This window comes from Camelus bactrianus, chromosome 4 (genome assembly GCF_048773025.1).
Source record: "Camelus bactrianus isolate YW-2024 breed Bactrian camel chromosome 4, ASM4877302v1, whole genome shotgun sequence".
In the NCBI taxonomy this organism is placed as follows: Eukaryota; Metazoa; Chordata; class Mammalia; order Artiodactyla; family Camelidae; genus Camelus; species Camelus bactrianus.
Genome location: NC_133542.1, coordinates 19,491,069 through 19,508,844, shown reverse-complemented (window position 1 = coordinate 19,508,844; position 17,776 = coordinate 19,491,069). Strand labels below are relative to the sequence as shown.

General features: G+C 40.3%; 1 pseudogene; it reads right to left on the bottom strand.

The window, feature by feature from the left end:
• Nucleotides 1-2,996: 2,996 nt before the first annotated feature.
• Nucleotides 2,997-3,643, bottom strand: LOC105061892 (ATP synthase F(0) complex subunit f, mitochondrial pseudogene; annotated as a pseudogene).
• Between the last annotated feature and the right edge of the window lie 14,133 nt (nucleotides 3,644-17,776).

The following is a 17,776-nucleotide window of genomic DNA, read 5'->3' as shown; positions in this document are numbered from 1 at the left end:
TATCTATATATATATATTCCTTTTCATATTCTTTTTCATTATAGGCCACTACAAGGTATAGAGTAAAACAAAAAAAAAAGTATAGGATATAGTTCCCTGTGCTACATAGTAGGACCTTGTTGTTTATTTTATATATAGTAGTTAGTATCTACAAATCCCCAACTCTCAATTTATCCCTCCTCACCTCCTCTTCCCTCTGGGAACTACAAGTTTGTTTTCTATCTCAATGAGTCTGTGTTTTGTAAGTAAGTTCATTTGTGTCTTTTTTTTTTTTTTTAGATTCCATATCTAAGTGATATCATATGGTATTTTCTTCTTTCTGGCTTCACTTAGTATGATGATCTCCAGGTTCATCCATCTTGCTGTAAATGGCATTATTATATTCTTTTTAATTGGTTGAGCAGTATTCCATTGTATAAACAGACCATAACTTCTTTATCCAGTCATCTGCAAATGGACATTTAGGTTGTTTCCATGTCTCGGCTACTATAAACAGTGCTGCTATGTAAAGAAAAAGGAACTACTGTATAGCACAGGGAACTATAGTCAATATCTTGTAATAACCTATAAGGGAAAAGAATCTGAAAAAGAATACATATTTATATGTATGTGTATAACTGAATCACTTTGCTGTATACCTGAAACATTGTAAATTAACTATACTTCAATAAAAAATTAAAAAATAAAAAGTGCTGCTATGAACATTGGGGTGCATGTATCTCTTCAAATTACAGTTCCCTCCAAATACATGCCCAAGAGTAGGATTGCTGGATCATAGGGTAAGTCTATTTTCAGACAAACTTTCAAAATCCCTATTTTTCTAATATTAAATAGCACATTTGATTTATGGAAGGAAGTGCATATGTATTTTTTGATTCCAAACAAAACACATAAGGGTATAAAGAAAAAAAATAAAAACTCATTGAGAACTCTACTACGCAGCCATCATTTAACATGTTGGTGTATTACTTTCCAGTCTTTTTCCACCTGCATCTTTAACATAGTTAAGAGATTTTCACCTTTAAAATGGGGTTATCCTGCAGAGCATCATCTAAGAGCCAAAGGAATAAAGTGACTCACAGACTTGGGAAATTCAAATCTGAGCAGCCCCTAGCCCAACACCTGACAGCAGAGCAGGTGTGAAGTGTTAAACCGACTTCAAAGTCTTTGCTAAGGACCTCTGGAAATGGACAGGACAACATCTATGAGAATCACTTTAACAGACCTGTTTCTCCCCTGTGCTGCTAGGTTATTTCTTCATGGTTGTGATCATTAAATAGCTTGCTAATGGAAAGGAGAGGAAAAGACCACCCCCACTCACCTCTACTCTTAGTCATAAAATGCCCCATGGTATTCTCAGAACAACACCTTCATGTCTACATTATTTGCTTTTATTTCTACAGCCACCTTGGGAGGTAAGCAAGGCTGGTCCTCACCAATTTCCAAAGAAGCCTGGAAACTAAGCCAAATAGAGGGCAAGTGACTCACCAAAATCATACAGGTGGTTGGGGGCAAAATAAGAACTAGAACTCAGGTGTCCTGCCCCCTCCACCCTTTCCAAAGAGTCCCCGAGCAGATGCTTTGGAGAAGGGAGTAGATTACAATTTCTCATGCAGCCCGGAGACATCACTGAGCCAGTGTGACACTAGTCATTGCAGCCATTGTGTGTGTGTGTGTGTGTCTGTGTGTGTGTGTGTGTCTGTGTGTGTGTGTGTGTCTGTGTGTGAGACTTATGGCAAGAAAAAATTTTAAAGTAAATGAAAGGGACCAGTAGGGGCAGCTCACTTACAGGAGAAATCAAAGAATGGCATTAAAATCAGAAATCAAGACATGATGACCTAATTTCTTCTCAGGTATAGGGTCTGACCTGGTGCAGTAAGAAAGGATGATTCTTCTAAATAAACAGACTAAAATGCTTGTCAGCCTGAGAGTGACATCTCTCCCAAGCTGCGCAGTCACACTCGTGCACGCTGGGCTCCTCTCTGGGCTGAGCCTTACCAGTCCAGACAATTGCATCGCATGTCCTTGGGGATGGCCAGTCTCTGTTCTTTGACGGCAGATTTAGTTTCTAAGCAGAATCTAGTCCAGGATGCAAAAAACAAAAATCACTCTCCCTTTCTGTGCCTCGATGTATTTCTCAAATGTATTGAAGAATGCATATTTATAATTAGAAGAACAGACACTCACAGTCGGGAGTGCTAACTCTTGAGCTCCAGATACGTATCACATTTGATCTCACAGCAACCCACCCTGTTTTTTTAAGCATAAAAACCAAATTGAAGGGCTCAGCAACTTGTTCAAAGTCCTAGAGTAAGTGCCAGAAACAGGATTCTAATTCAGCTCTGCATGCTCTACAGTTTGCCACACTCTTCAAGTTTAGAGGCATTCAGTTCCCGGGGGCTGAGTGAGCCGGATCATGTCCCCAGGAGGGAGGAAAACCCCATCCCAACACAGGCTCCCTCCTCCTCAGGCCTCTCAGATCTCACCGGGGCCAGTACCCAGGACAGTTTCCTCTCGCGTCCCCACTGTGGCTAAGGCAGGGGTGCATTCTGAGGACTGAAGATTTTCATTCCCAAGGGCAGCCTGCAGAGTGGGGACAGAGTCCTCCCCACTCAGCTCAACCCAAACTGGCCACAGGCCACAATATTGACATGCCCAAGGAGGGACGACACAGCTGCCCCCAAATCCAGAGAAAATGACAACCCTGTAATGTGAGGCACCAAGACAAGACAACATTTCACTACAAAACGCAGCCGGATGGATTGGAACATCACATGTCTTGGTAATAAAACTGTCCCTCCCCAGAGGACTCCGAAGAAAGCCCGAATCTGGGGCCCTGGCAGGAGCTCTGACACATCAGGGCAGGCAGCCAGTCTCCTAGGAGAAGCTCTGCAAAATACACTGAAACACATTTAACAGAGGAGCCACGAGCACGAGGTCCTGCACCATCCGGATCCTCGGCTGACTTCCAGAAGAGTCACCCTGGCAGTGGAGGTGATCCTGGGTAGAGCCTTCCTTCAGGTGACTTTGTACATAAAACAACATACAAGAGAAAGCAACAAGCACAGAGGTGAACCAGGCAGTTCGGCTCACTTTCCACTGAGATGCTGAGCTTCTTCACCAAAGCCATTCCATTCTCCTGTGTTAACTTGCTGGATTTAGAGATGTCTGTCTTGGAAAAGAACTGCTTTTCAAGATTCACTGGGCAGTACCTTGGCAATCTTTCCTTAATTCATGCATGGAACTTCCTTTTTTTTTTTTTTTTTTTTTTACCAGTCATCTTTTATTGGGTGGTGATTCTCTAGTAGGATGTGTAAGGATTCGGGGGTGCAGGGCAAAGGTCCTGGTCGGGAATGCAAAGCGCGCCTCCTTCAGTGGTACTTGCACAGCCGCTCATGTCTGAGCTCCTTGCAACAGCGGCAATAGTTGAAAAGCACGTAAGCTGCCAGCACCAGGGAAAGCCCCGCGACGCTCCCTTTCTTCACGCTGATGTACTTGTTGTAACACCGGTAGTAACCTCTTTGAAACGCTCCAGCAATGCCTTTGGGGTGAAATCCCGCATCAGTATCCAGCTTGGCAGCTCCCCTAATTAGACATCCAGGAGCCTCTTCTCCTTCAGTGGTACAACTGATGCCATCTTGGAGTCCTGGCTGTCCGCTTCATGGAACTTCTATATACCAAATCACTGACAGTTTATGGAGGCAACAAATTAAAAGCTATGATCATCAACCCCAAGGAGCTCCAAGTCCAGTCAAGAGCTACAAGTATTTCTGCTTCTCCATGACTGCTTCGATGGCTTCATTTACACAAAGCTCAAGGGAACACAATGCTGAGCACCTAAATCAGCAGAGGAAATCAGGAAAGGCTTCAAAAATGAGGTGGCACGGGGCTAAGGAGAGTCAGCCCAATGGACCATCAGCAGGGAGGACATCCAAGGAAGAAAGGAAAATAAGAGCAAAGGTACAGAAGGAGAGAGAACAAGGTATTATTTCCAAAATCACTGACAGTCCTATATTCCTGGAGCATAAAATGACAGGTGAGACAGGCTGGGAGATTAGCTGGACAAGGCAGCAGAGGCCACACCTTAAAGAGCCTTCAACAACATGCAAAGGAGTTTTCGTTGTATCCTGCAGGTGACAGAGATCCCAGATGAGCCCCAAGCAGGAGAAGTAGAAAGGGCCACGCATCTCTGGAAGCTTGCCCCGGCTACCACATGAAGGGTGGACTGGAGAGCGCAGGGAGCTCTGCTGGGACTCTTGGAAGCTGCTGTCCCAGTTCAAGCAAGACTCATGGGATCCTGAAGCAGTCAGGGCTGTTTGGAGTGGGGAGCAGGGACCGACAAGGGAGAAATGTTAGGAAGCAGAATTGTAAGGACTTGGAACTTAGGGATGCTCTGCAGTGTTCCCTGCTGCTAATGAACCAAGGCAGGCCTGGCTTTAGGGAGTATTTTCGGTGGAAACCTGGATGTTGTAAGTTTAATTACATACAGTGTGACAACTGTAGCTGGACTGCACAGAGAGGGGAGATCCATTTTGTTATTGGGTTTGTCAGCTCAACAGAGCAGGCATGGGCTTGGGTTACAGGGCTCCCCGTCTGCTCCTCCTGGCACAGCTGCCAGGAAGAACCTGGCTCCTGCAGCTCCAAAAGGAGCCCAGAGGTCTCCCGCTAGGAGAGGCCAGAGCTTTCGCAGCCACCACTCTGTCTCTGTCTCCCCTGCCCTTTCTGTTCCGGCAGCTGCATTCCAAAGACTAATGAGAACAAGGTGCAACACGGTTTAACAATCTTCATACATTCCTTAGCAAAACATAATTTCTTTAAAAACACATTGACTGCCTTACAGTGACTCCATCAGGCCAGACACATGTCAGGAAAAAAGCATGAGAAAATTTGGCAGGTATGTATAACGTGTCAATAATAAATTAGATGAAGTTTATTTTCACAAAACCAAATGGCCAGACTTGCTCGTGGTTTCCTACCAAGGAGTAAGAATTACTCCCCAGAGAGAGTAATCAAAGCGCAATTAGAGCAGTCCTGGAATTTTTTTAAACATACTATCCTTTCTTCACACATCATTGCTCCTTCGTTTTTAGCAAGGGTCCTTAACTCAGAAATAGTAATGGTCTTTTCTAGGTTTGAGTCCTTCTGTGATAACATGTAGTCATAAAACAGGTTTAAAAAAAAAAAAAGGCAATTGGTTTACAGTTAAGACTAAATGTCCTTCGCAATGTATCCATTCATTTGTTCATTTAACAAATAGTAGCACTGCCTATTGGGTTGGTCTATTCCAAATGCTGGCAAACAGAAAATCTATTTTCCTAATAATGGCAATAATTTTTAGCCTCTGGGCAGGAATTTTATCACTCTGAGGATATTCTATTAAAGTCCTAAATTATTTGGATAAAAGATTCTTGAATAAAAAGAGACTTTTGTACTAGGGTGACTCCATGTTTTCAAAATGCAGCAAATGGCTAAAGAACAGAGAAACAAACAATAGAAGAAGGTAAATATAGTTTTAAAACAAATCAGACTAAAGATGGATGACATATGCTTCAGAAAATGGCACAGAGACTTGACCTTATGAAAAATAACACTTTTTTTTTCCCGTGGCCTAACAGAACTGAAATCATAGTCTTCCAGAAAAGAATATCCCACCATCTTAACTAGGAGTGTAAAGACTTTTACCTGGAAACATTTTGGAATTTCAAAAAGACTCAATAGTAAGGAGGCCAGGGGAACAAAGGCTGCCATGCACAGTTGTAGGGGAAGTGCACTACACCCAAGTGACAGGGTGACACATCTAAGAGGACACTGTTCCCTTCAGAGACACTGTCAATTTGCATATTTGGACAGTTTTTCAGGAGCCATTAGTGAAGGGTATTGTTCTAATACCACAGCATGACAATTTTCTGACACGTGGAAGGAAAATGTATTGAGAAAAGGGTGCCTGTTTCTAATTTGCACAGAGGCTTCATATAGGCTAACAGTGGCTCTGATGGGGAAGTTATGATTTCTGGATGAAACACATGTCAGTGCTTCTTTGGAATGAATTGCTACTTTGAATCAACTTTCCAACCCAAGCTTTGCGCACGCTACTTTGAATCAACTTTCCAACCCAAGCTTTGCGCACAGCATGCCACACATTTATTATATAAAGGAGAAAGCCACCAACATGACTGTCTGGTATGATCAGCTCAGGTGATCGACCAGGATGTTACTGAAGACAGAGTCATGATTCTATTGCTGTAGAAGCAATCATCTCAGCACAGAGACACCCAGGTGACCTTGAGGCCACACTCTGCAGCCCTTAACTCCAGGATCACCACGTGTTTCCTCCCCCTCTTCCTCACACCTGGAGAAAAGGAACTCTTGCAGGATGACAGTGGCCCTGACCTCTAGTCACTGCACAAGGAGGAGCCTCTGACTTTGATCGACAAACTTTGTCATAACTGATGAGACTTCAGGGTTTGTTTCTGCAGAATTGACAAGCATCACATGGGCCCCTGCCTTCCCTTTCCATGTGCTTCTCTCAGGTTGTCCACCTGCCCTCCTGCCATGACCACCTGTGTTCAGTAATGCTATGGCAGGGAGCAGGGTGGGCAAGGGAGTTGGGGAAGGAAGAGCAAAGACTCAAGTCTTCTTCTCTGAACCGTCACAGCTGAAGTCTTCTGTGAGGACTCCAGGCTTTCAGACACTAAGAGTTTCCTTTGAGAGTGACCCCAAATTTCAGCACTGTTCTAGGATGGCTACAATTATTTTGATACCATCTGCTTATCCCAAGGTAAAAAATGTCAGGTTCTTATGGTGTATTTGAAAGAGCACAGAATGAGGAGTCAGGAAGAAGAGGTTTTAGTTTGGGTTTTACGACTTCCTAGTGACAAACTGACTCTGAAAGTGCCATTTATCTCTGATTGTCACCATCTTCTTCAAAAGGGGGCTAAAGGTATCTTCTCTTAAAAGGGGATAATGAGGATACAAAGCACATGTAAAAATAATTGAAACAAAGCATACAGCATAAAGAAATATTAGCAAAAGAAGAAAAGCATCTGTTCAAACTTCCTTACATATCCTAGCTCACGAGTCACCCAAACCCCCAAATGCGCTTTCCAAATTCTAAGGAGAAAAAAATATTCCTAACTGGATGTTTAGGAATGTCTTCCTGCACATGTATTATGCTAGGCTGTATGTACAAAGCTAATAAAATTTCAGCTTACATCTGTATAGCACCCTACAGTTTATTAAGTTCTTCCATACACATTAAATCATGGCAGAGCTGTGCATTTTATAAGCTGAATGTATGTTTCATAAAGCACTTGGGCCTTTAGGTAATCAATGTATGTACCACAGGCAATCCCATTATATGCAACTAGGAGCATATTATGTAAATTATCACATGATGTATATTGTTGTATATTTATTTTTATAACATGAGTGGCCATGTTTATGATTTAGATGATGCTGAGCATTTTATCAGGAATAAAACCCCTACTTAAAACTAGATTCCTACAGAAAAACATGATTCGTCTTTACGATGATTCATTTTACCCTGGTTTCCAGATCATACAGCTACTCAAACCAAGTTCCTACCTGAACAGAGTTTGTGAAAATAATTATCAAAAGAGGGTATTAAAACCTCTGGAGGAGGGAAAGTATAGCTCAGTGGTAGAACGCAGGCCTAGCAAGCACACGGTCCTAGGTTCAATCCCCAGTACCTCCATCAAAAAAAAGAAAGTAAATAAATACTCAATTATCTCCCCCCAAAATAAATAAATAAACAAATAAATAAATATTTTATGGTTACAGGATGGGGTGGGAAGGGATAAACTGGGAGTTCAAGATTTGAAGATACTAACTACTAAATACAAAATAAACAAGTTCATACTCTATAGCACAGGGAACTATATTCAGTATCTTGTAGTAACTTATGCTTAAAAAGAGTATGAAAACGAATATATGTATGTTCCTATACAACTGAAATATTGTACTGTACACCAGAAATTGACATGATGTTGTAAACTGAGTATCCTTCAATAAAAACATGTTTTTAAAAAGAAAAAAGAAATTTTAAAAAAACTCTGGAAATTTCTTCTGTGTTTTGAACTTTTCCCTATGGAAACTGTAAGTTTTTATTTTTAAAAGGAAGTAAGATAATTTGACTTTGAGTGCCCAAAAATCAGTTCTAGAAGAAGTTATATTGATTATAAGGCATGAATAATCTCTCTCCCCCATCATCGATCACTACTTTCCTGGAAAATGGCAAATATTCCACCTCCTTTTAATGGAATCATCTTGAGAACGGCTTTGAGACTAGAAAATTAGTAAAACAAATAAAACGATGCCAAAATCTAACATTCTATGTCTCTTTCTTTCCCTGGTCCACTACTTCTTAAGTGAAACTGGAGAATGGACTCCTCATTCAATACCAAAGGACTAATTCAATTAAGCTTAAACTGAAGTCCTGTTTTATATGGATATTAATACAGTCTGCAATGATGTTTATAAAGAGCTTAGAGATTTTTAGGGTATTGATGTTATCTGAGCCCTAAGTGCTCAAATAGCCATAGTTATTAATGCAGATTTATCTTAGAGAACTTCAAATTTAATTTTTAGAGATGACCCATTCATAACTAAACTATACTAGCCATAGGAGAATTTATTTTAGTCATCATGCACACACACACCCCAATCTCATAATACTTCATTCTTCAAATGTTTAATACTTTCAGACTTTTTTTAAAAAACAAACAACTCAGAAGTGGTATCACCAAAAGAACTGTAAGAAGAATATCAAATTCACTTCAGACCATGCTGAAATAAAGTTTTGAATCTGACCTATGTCACTCAAAGGTTCTCAGCATGTAGGTGGTGGGTAGCTTTCTGCTGAGAATAATTTAAGGGGCACAATAAGCTCTTACGTTTCCCCAAAGCAACCTCCACATCACGCCTGAAGCGACCAACACTTGAGCTATTGACTCTAACCGTTGAGGGATGGGGAAGAGGGAGGAAAGGAACTTTTTTTTTTTTTTTTTTTTGGTCAAGTAGTATGTACCACGTAGAAAAGGCGCGTCTGTACCTTGGGCAGCGATCATCACCTTTGTTTTACAGAGAAAACAGATACTAAGATTAAGTAACCAGCCCAAGGCCACACAGCTCCAAGTGTCAGACTGAGCCCACACCTGTTTCCAGATGCCACCACCTCCCATACACTGAGGAGGATTTTAATTCACAGATTTTCATTTTTCTTCTAACTACCACCAAAGAATCCAGGCCCTACTTCCTACAACCTACTATGACAGGCATTCAAAAGTAAGGAAGTTGATAGATTCTTACAGGTTATCATATAGTCTAACAAAGACTCCCAGTCAACACGGTGACCAGAGAAGGATGAGGCCTCAGCCCATTAACACACACTTACCTATTGGGACGGGATGGTTTTGCAGATTGTTTGTGGCTGAGCACTTTGTCAGGAAGTGAAACCCTAATCAAACTAGATTCCTACAAGAAAATATGATTTGCTTCCTATTAAGGCTTCCAGATCTTATGGCCACAGAAACCAGAACCTGGCTGACGACCTTCTGAAGAAATGCCAGTAAGGGACAGATACAAGTGGTCCAAGGCTGAGGAAGGCTGGGAGTCTACAGAGTAACAGTAAAGGTATACCATTAATAGAGGTCCTTTCAAAATGCCAGGCATGGGGGACGGTACAGCTAAAGTGGTAGAGCGCATGCTTAGCATGCATGAGGTTCCTGAGTTCAATCCCCAGTACTTCCTCTAAGAATAAATAAATAATTCTAATTACCTCTCCCCACCAAAAAAAAAAAAAAAGAAAGGTTAAAAAATTGTTTAAAAAGATCTTTAAAAAAAAAAAAAAAGCCAGGCACTGTTCAGCTCTGAGAAGAACCCTACGAAATAGTGTGATTTGCCATACCACTCCCTCTACAGATAAGGAAACAAGGCTGAAAATGTTAAAACCTGACTGCTTCACATAATGTATTCATTTCCTAGGACTGCCCTAACAAAGTGCCACATGCCAGGTGGTTTAGACAGCAGACATGCACCATCTCACAGTTCTAGAGGTTGGAAGTCCAAAATCAAGGTGTTGGCAGGCAGCCTCCTTCTGAGGGCTGCGAGGACAATCTGTCAGATCCACACCTCTTCTCTTTTCGTAGCCTCAGGCTCCTTGGCTTCTAGATGTCCTCTCTGGGCCTTCACATTTTCTTCCCTCTGTACGGGTCTGCCTCTGTCCAAATTTCCCCTTTTAATAAGGACCCCAGTCATACTGGATTAGGGCCCACCCCAATGACCTCATGTGGCTTTGATTATCTCTGTAAAGATGCTATTTTCAAATGAGGTCACATTTTGAGGTACCAGGGGTTAGCACTCTGACATCTCCTGGGGGACACAATTCCAGTCACAACATACAGCTATTGACAAGTCAGCCTGGCCTCTATAAATCTGACCTCCTTGAGGAAGCCAAGCCCCCTCAGGTGCAGAGCCTTCCAAGTGAGAGGGCTGGAGAGAGAAATGGGTGGCTGGAGGCAGCAGGGATGAGGAAGACAGTGACCACCTTTAGAGCATGTACCATTCTATCAAATTGTTTTCAACACCACCCCCACACACCCACTGAGAGCTCATCCATGATCACACCTGCTGTGTGTGCAGCATGCGTAACGTCTTGCAGGAAACGCAGGGCTTGGTCAGCCTCAGCCTCTGTCCTCAGACAGCTCAGCCAGGGGCAGGGAGTGGGGGTAACGCAGCTCCCCTGTAACCATTACAGTGCAGACATCAAGCCCAAGACACTACGGGAGAGGCACCAGATACAGTGCAATATGGAAATACAGAGCAGCAAGACTTCTATTTCAACTCAGGACAGCTTCATGAGAGAACAGCCTTTGCTATGGGCAGGTTTCAATGAAGAAGATGCGAGATGCAAATCTAGAAAGTGAAGAGAGGCAACTCCTGTTGAGAGCTTCAGATGGAGGGCCAATGCTGGGAGCTCTGGTGGAAGCTTCAAGCTTCTACCCTTAGTCCTTCTGTCCTCTATGCAATAGGTATGATCCCCAATTTCCACCTGAAGAAGCTGAAGCCTGGAGATTTCAGGGAGGGGGTCAGGCCAGAATCCTAACCTCCAACTCATCTGGAAACCCCAAGGTCTTAGGCAGCACAGGACTCAGGTAGCCGGCTCTCAAGAGCTAGAAAACCACAAAATGAGTAAAGCCAATGCATCTTCTTATCACTCTGTTTTAAAACGCCAAAGTATGGTTCGGCATGCAAAATCAGAGGGATTTAATTTCAAAAATACCAAGTCTGCTCAAATTCACTGCAGTATGAAATAAAATCGTCTACTGTAGCCAAAGTAGCAAAAAATAAAAATAAAAAAAAAATTCAGAGACGTATAAAATTGGCGATTCCTAAAAACAGAAGTGATCATGTAGCCAGCGAGGGTAGGTGTGCACACGTACGTGTGTTTGTGTACGTGTGTTTTTAGGTGTACATTTTCTTCCTTTAAGCCACTAAAACCTCAGGAAAACTTTATGACAACAACGTGCCGTGTACGTAAAAGACGGATGGGTTAAAGTTACTGTTTTCTTAGGATGTGTGTGGTGTTTGACAGCCACGCACCAGTGCACTATCTGGAAGGATTTAGGGTCTCTGCTGTAAAATTATTTATTAGTTGTTATTTATATTACGTGCTCACTAGCAGACCACCCAGTGCTGTAACAACAAAAGCAGTCACGCTGCATCTCTCCAAAACAAGCAAAAGACCACGGGGGCCACCTCGGGGTGTCACCACTGAAAGATGTGGCTTCCGGCAGGGAAGTGCGTTCTGTGTTTTGAAGGTGCTGCCATCCTAACAGAGACCTAGTAAATGGAAACCGCCGGGCTCAGCAGGAGAGGGCTCTGGCTAAGTCACCCCTTTCCAACCCTCAGTTCTGTCGTCTGTAAAAGGAAAGGCTGCAGCGAGGGTCTCTCAGACCCAGGCCCCTCTGAATCCTGGATTTTTACAAGACTGGAATCTGTTAGCAGTTGCACACTCACCCCTGGATGTGATCTGGGGCTAACCTCAGTGCCTGGAGGCCTTGGGATCTGACAGGCTGCCCTCATCTTTTTGACCCCCCGATTTGGTTTGAGTAAGCTAATAAGGCATATCTGAACATTCTTAAGGGCTTCAAAAGAAAAGCCCATTGTATAACACAATTTTATTAACTATGTCAAGGTTACAGCTCCACTAGACCATCCAAGAAGAGATCGAGTTTTTCTTTTTGAAATGTGGAAAGTAACTATAGAATGCCACATTTCTACCACTGCTGCTGATTAAAGCAAGTATAAAAATAAATCAATAAAGCAACTCTCTCTCCACCCCGTCAACTCCCGCCAAAAAAGTCCTTTGGGAATTTGTTTTTTTCCGTTGAGTGATTTGTCTAAAACTTTAATCAACCTAATACACAAATACCTTCTCCTTCGGTACACAGGATTATTCCACATTAATCCCTTCACTTTTAGTGGTCAACATCTCTCTCTCTCTGGCAAGTTTCATCATGGAATAATGCATTCAGGAAGCTCACCAATGGTATAGTTCAGGCTACTTATTTTTCTTAATGTGAAGTTACCTCTTTAACCAAAGTCATCTAGTTCTACTGACTGGACTGGAACTTCTGGTTCCAAGTCCCGCACTCTCCCCATGAAAGCAAGACCCTCTCTAGGCTAGTAGGAGGGATCACAGAGGGATGTTGTTCCCATGCCCTTTCTAAAGCCTGGCTCCTATTTAATGATTCCCAAACCTGGCTGCATCCCCATCACTTCTGGAGACCACGTCCTACCCCAGGTCTGATCAATCTGTCAACACAATCTACACTTTTTTCAAAGCTTCCTCAAGTCATTCAGGTTTAGAAACTACTGCACATTCACAATACCCGAGAGTTCAGCAGAATTATCTTCACCAACTCCCAGAGGCAAGAACACTTTAGGCCAGAGTAAGACTCTTACAAAAAGAACATAGACACCTTTTCTACCTTGGTAAAGGGCAAAGTCATAGTTGGATGCTGCAAAAGATCACAATATACCCTAAATGGAGAAGGTAAACATAATCCAAACAATGATGACTTAAAAATAGACATTTTAGTAAATAAGGGAATTCAATCTAAAACAATAAAATAAGTATTTTAATACAAGTTTTTTAAATTTCCAAACATACTCTAAAGTAGAAATAATCATTTAATAAATTTCCAAAACATCACCCATTCTCCAGTTACCCAAATTTTGTCACTTGCTTCATCAAACCCCCTTTTTCCTTTGCTAAAGTATTTTAAAGCAAACCTCAGAAATCACCCTTTTTTTTTTTTAAGAAATCACCCTTGTATACTGTAATATGCATCTCTACAGAAAAGGCTTTTGACAAAATTCAACATTCTCCACTGATTTAAAAAAAAACAAAACTTAAACTAGGAAGAGGAGGAAACTTCCAGAACATGATAAAGGCCATATATGAGAAACTCACAGCTAACATCATACGCAATGGTGAAAAATTAAAAGCTTTTGCCTTAAGATGAGGAAAAAGACAAGGATGTCTACTTTCATCACTTCTATTCAATATAGTATTGAAGTCCTAGCCAGAGAATTATTCAAGAAAAAGAAATAAAAGGTACCCAAATTTAAAAGGAAGAAATAAAATTATTTGTTTACAGATGACATATTCTCATACATGAAAACTCTAAAACAAAAGAAGTGTTTTAAATTAACTGTTTGATCTAATAAATTCAGCACAGTTGGAGGGTATAAAAAAAAAATCACACAAAAGTCACTTAAATTCCTGTACACTAACAATGAACAATCCAAAAAGGAAATTAAGAAAACAATCCTATTTGTAATAGCATCAAAATGAATAAAATACTTGGTAATAAATTAACAAAAATGGCAAAAGACTTGTACACCAAAAACTAAATTTTCTGAAAAAAATTAAAGATAACACAAATAAATGGAAAGACATTTCCATTTCCATGTTCATTGACTGGAAGGCTTTAATATTGTTAAGATGGCAATACTACGCAAAGCAATCTATAGATTAATGCAATCCTTATCAAAATCCCTGGCATTTTTTGCAGAAATAGAAAACCCATCCTGAAATTCATACGGACTCTCAAAGGACTCCAAACAATCAAAATAATCTTCACAAAAAAGAACAAGGTCAGAAGACTCTTATTTCCTGATTTTCAAACTTACTACAAAGCTACAGTCATCAAAAGAGTGTGGCATAAGAACGCATCAAAAACACACACGCTGCAGGGAGGGTATAGCTCACTGGTAGAGTGTATGTCTAGTATGCATGAGGTCCTGGGTTCAATCCCTACTACCTTCACTGAAAATAAATAAGTAAACCTAATCATCTCCCCCCAACAAAAAACAAAAACAATAGTAAATAAATTCTTTTAAAAAGAACACATATGTAGACCAACAAAATAGAGCTCAGAATAGAGCTCAGATCATCACACATATAGCCAAATGATTTTCAGAAGGTGTCAAGATTATTAATGGAGTCTTCAACAAACGGCACTGGGAAAACTGGATATCCACATCCAAAAGAATGAAGTTGGACCCTTACCTTACACACATACAAAATGTAACTCAAAATGGAATAAAGGCCTAACTGTAAGAATAAAAACTTTGAAACCCTTAGAAGAAAACAGAAGGAAAGATTGTGACACTGAATTGGTAATGATTTCTCGGTTGCAACACCAAAAACACATGCAACAAAAGAAAAATAAATAAATCAGACACCAAATTAGAAATTTTGTCATCAAAATATACTATCAAGAGACTGAAGAGACAACCCACATAATGAGAGAAAATATTTGCAAATCAAAAATCTGATAAGGGATTAATATCCAGAATATAAAAAAGAACTCTTACAACTCAACAACAACAAAAAACCCACAATTAAAAAAAGAGTAAAGGACTTAACAAATGTCTTACAAACGATTTACACAAATGGTCAATAAGTGCATGAAAAGATGCTCAATATCACCAGTCATTAGGGAAATGCAAATCTAAACCACAATGAGATATTACTTCACACCCAGTAAGATAGTTATCATAAAAAAAATTTAATAAGTGTTGGTGAGGATGTGGAGAAACTGGAAACTGTGCACTACTAATGGGAATAAGGTTAACAGTATGGAGGGTCCTTAAAAAGCTAAACATAGAATTAGCATACACTCTAGCAAGTCCACCTCCAGGCACATACACTAAAGAATTGGAAGCAGGAACTCAAAGAGATGCTTTCATATCAATGTTCATAGCATTATTCACAGCAGCCAACAGGTGGAAACAACCCAATGTTTATCAACAGATGGGTAAACACAATGCATTTACATAAAGTAGATTATTCAGCCTTAAAGAGGAATGAAACTGAAACATGCTACCACATGGATAAACCTTGAAGACCTTATGCTAAGTGAAATAAGCCAGATAAAAATAAAAAACTATTGTATGACTCCACTTACATGATACCTAGAATAGACAAATTCTCAGAGATAGAAAATGTAATATAAGTTACCACGGGCAGAGGAGAGGAGAAAATAGGGAGTTATTATTTTAAACGGTACAGAGTTTCTGTTTGGGATGATGAAAGTTTTCTAGAAATGGATAGTGGTAATGGTTGCACATATACTGAATGCATTTAATATCACTGAACTGGACATTTAAAAATTGGTTAAAGTGGTAAATTTTATGCTTTATTTTATCCCACTAAAAAAAACCACATTTCTTTAAAAATATGGTTCTCTTCCTAATCTAATGATATATTTTTAAGCATTTTAGAATGTGCGGCCTCAAAACTTAAAGTCAATTCTTCTAAATATTTTTAGATCCCTCCTTCCCTCCACCCCATTTCTGACTCTCACACTAGCTGACCATCTTCTGTTTAAAACAGAAGAACATTAGTTTCTTAGAGCTCATCATTTCTACAATCATTTAAATTAGGAATCAGCAAACTATGGCCCTGGGGCCAAATTTAGCCCACCACCTGTTTTTGTACAGCATGTGAGTTAAGGATGATTTTTACATTTTTAAATAATTGAAAAAGTTAAGACAAATATATCATCACACATGAAAAATACATGTAACTGAAGTTTCAGTGTGACAATAAAGTTTCACTGGACACAGCCATGCGCATTCTTCTCTGTACTGTCCACTTCCATACTACAAAGGCACAGCTGAGTAGCTGCAGGACAGAGGATCTGGTCTGCAAAGCCCAAAATATTTACTACCTGATCCTTTACAGAGAAACTTTGCCCACATCTGATCTAAATGATCAACTCAAAAAACTGCGATGTCAAACCACACTGAGCTTTCCACTGAGTTAATACCGCACTCGGTCACTTTTTCTTCACAAAAATCTGACATGGCCATTCTCAGGCTGAACTGACCTTTACTTTCACAAATCAAACTGAAGATTTCTGAAAGAAGCACAAAGTTATCTTGAATCCCCGTGGTAAGAAATTGGAGGGGGGAAGGGAGGTCACCATATTTGAAGACTTGAGTGACTGGCAGAACGCTAGCTATTTATCCCAGTATCTATATGCCTCTCCTTCTGTAGTGATAGAATCCCCAGTTTTCAGCTGGGCCACCTGGAAAGTCTTGTATGACACTTCTGTGAGGTGTACTTGTACACGATTCGTGGGTGGGGAAGACTACTTTGTTCTGCTGCCTAGAAAACAGAGGTAGTGATTGGAGGTTAGACAGCTGTACTGGATTAGAGAGAGACAGAGACAGAGAGACAGACAGACAGACAGACAGACAGAGAGAGACAGAATGAGACAGAGACAGAGAGAGAGTCAGTAAGACAGAAAGAGCCTGGGTCCCTGAGCTGCCCTATCAGCCCTGGATTTCTCTTAAGCAAAAGAAAAATAAGTTTTTATCTTGTGTAAGCCGCTGTCATTTCACATTTTATAACGTGTAGTCAAACTTCATCCTCAATATTACAGTGATAGAAAGAAATAAAAGATGAAGTTTTTCAGTTTTGAACGTGATGAATTTTAAAGACAAATATACGGCCTATTTGGGGAGCCTGAGGGGGAAGAGACAGGTGGCCCATCAGATCAGGGCTTTACATTAACAGAGGATAAGAAAAGGGCATTTTACATCTCATTATTTTTTAAAAGGTAGGCTCCAATTTGTAAACATATGCTTGTGTATTTATAGAAACTTCCAGAAGATACAAAGAAATCAAAAACAGTTGGTGCCTTAGGTAAAGGGAACTGGGGGACTATCTGAACTTTTTAACCATGAACTTGTATTTCCTTTTAAACTTTTTTTCTTAGATCTTACATTTCTGAAACAAAAATAATAAATTAACAGTACAAATGCTGCTTACTCAAGCCTAAATTCCCTAGAATATTTGAAATGATGATGTAAGATTTGGACCAGTCATTTGTATTTTAATACGAATTAGTTTAGTCAGACTGCTTTCCATCAATAGACTAAAATTATTGTTCATTCAAATAAATACTTATCGAGAGACTACTGTCCTAGGGACTGGAACTAAAACAATACATCAGTCATCAAACAATTAAAATGCAAGAAAAATACCATATGAGATCGCTCATATGTGGAACCTAAAAAACAAACAAACAAAGCATAAATACAGAAGAGAAACAGACTCATAGACATAGAATACAGACTTGTGGTTGCCAAGGGGGTGGGGGGTGGAAATAGACAGACTGGGATTTCAAAATTGTAGAATAAATAAACAAGATTATACTGTATAGCACAGGGAAATATA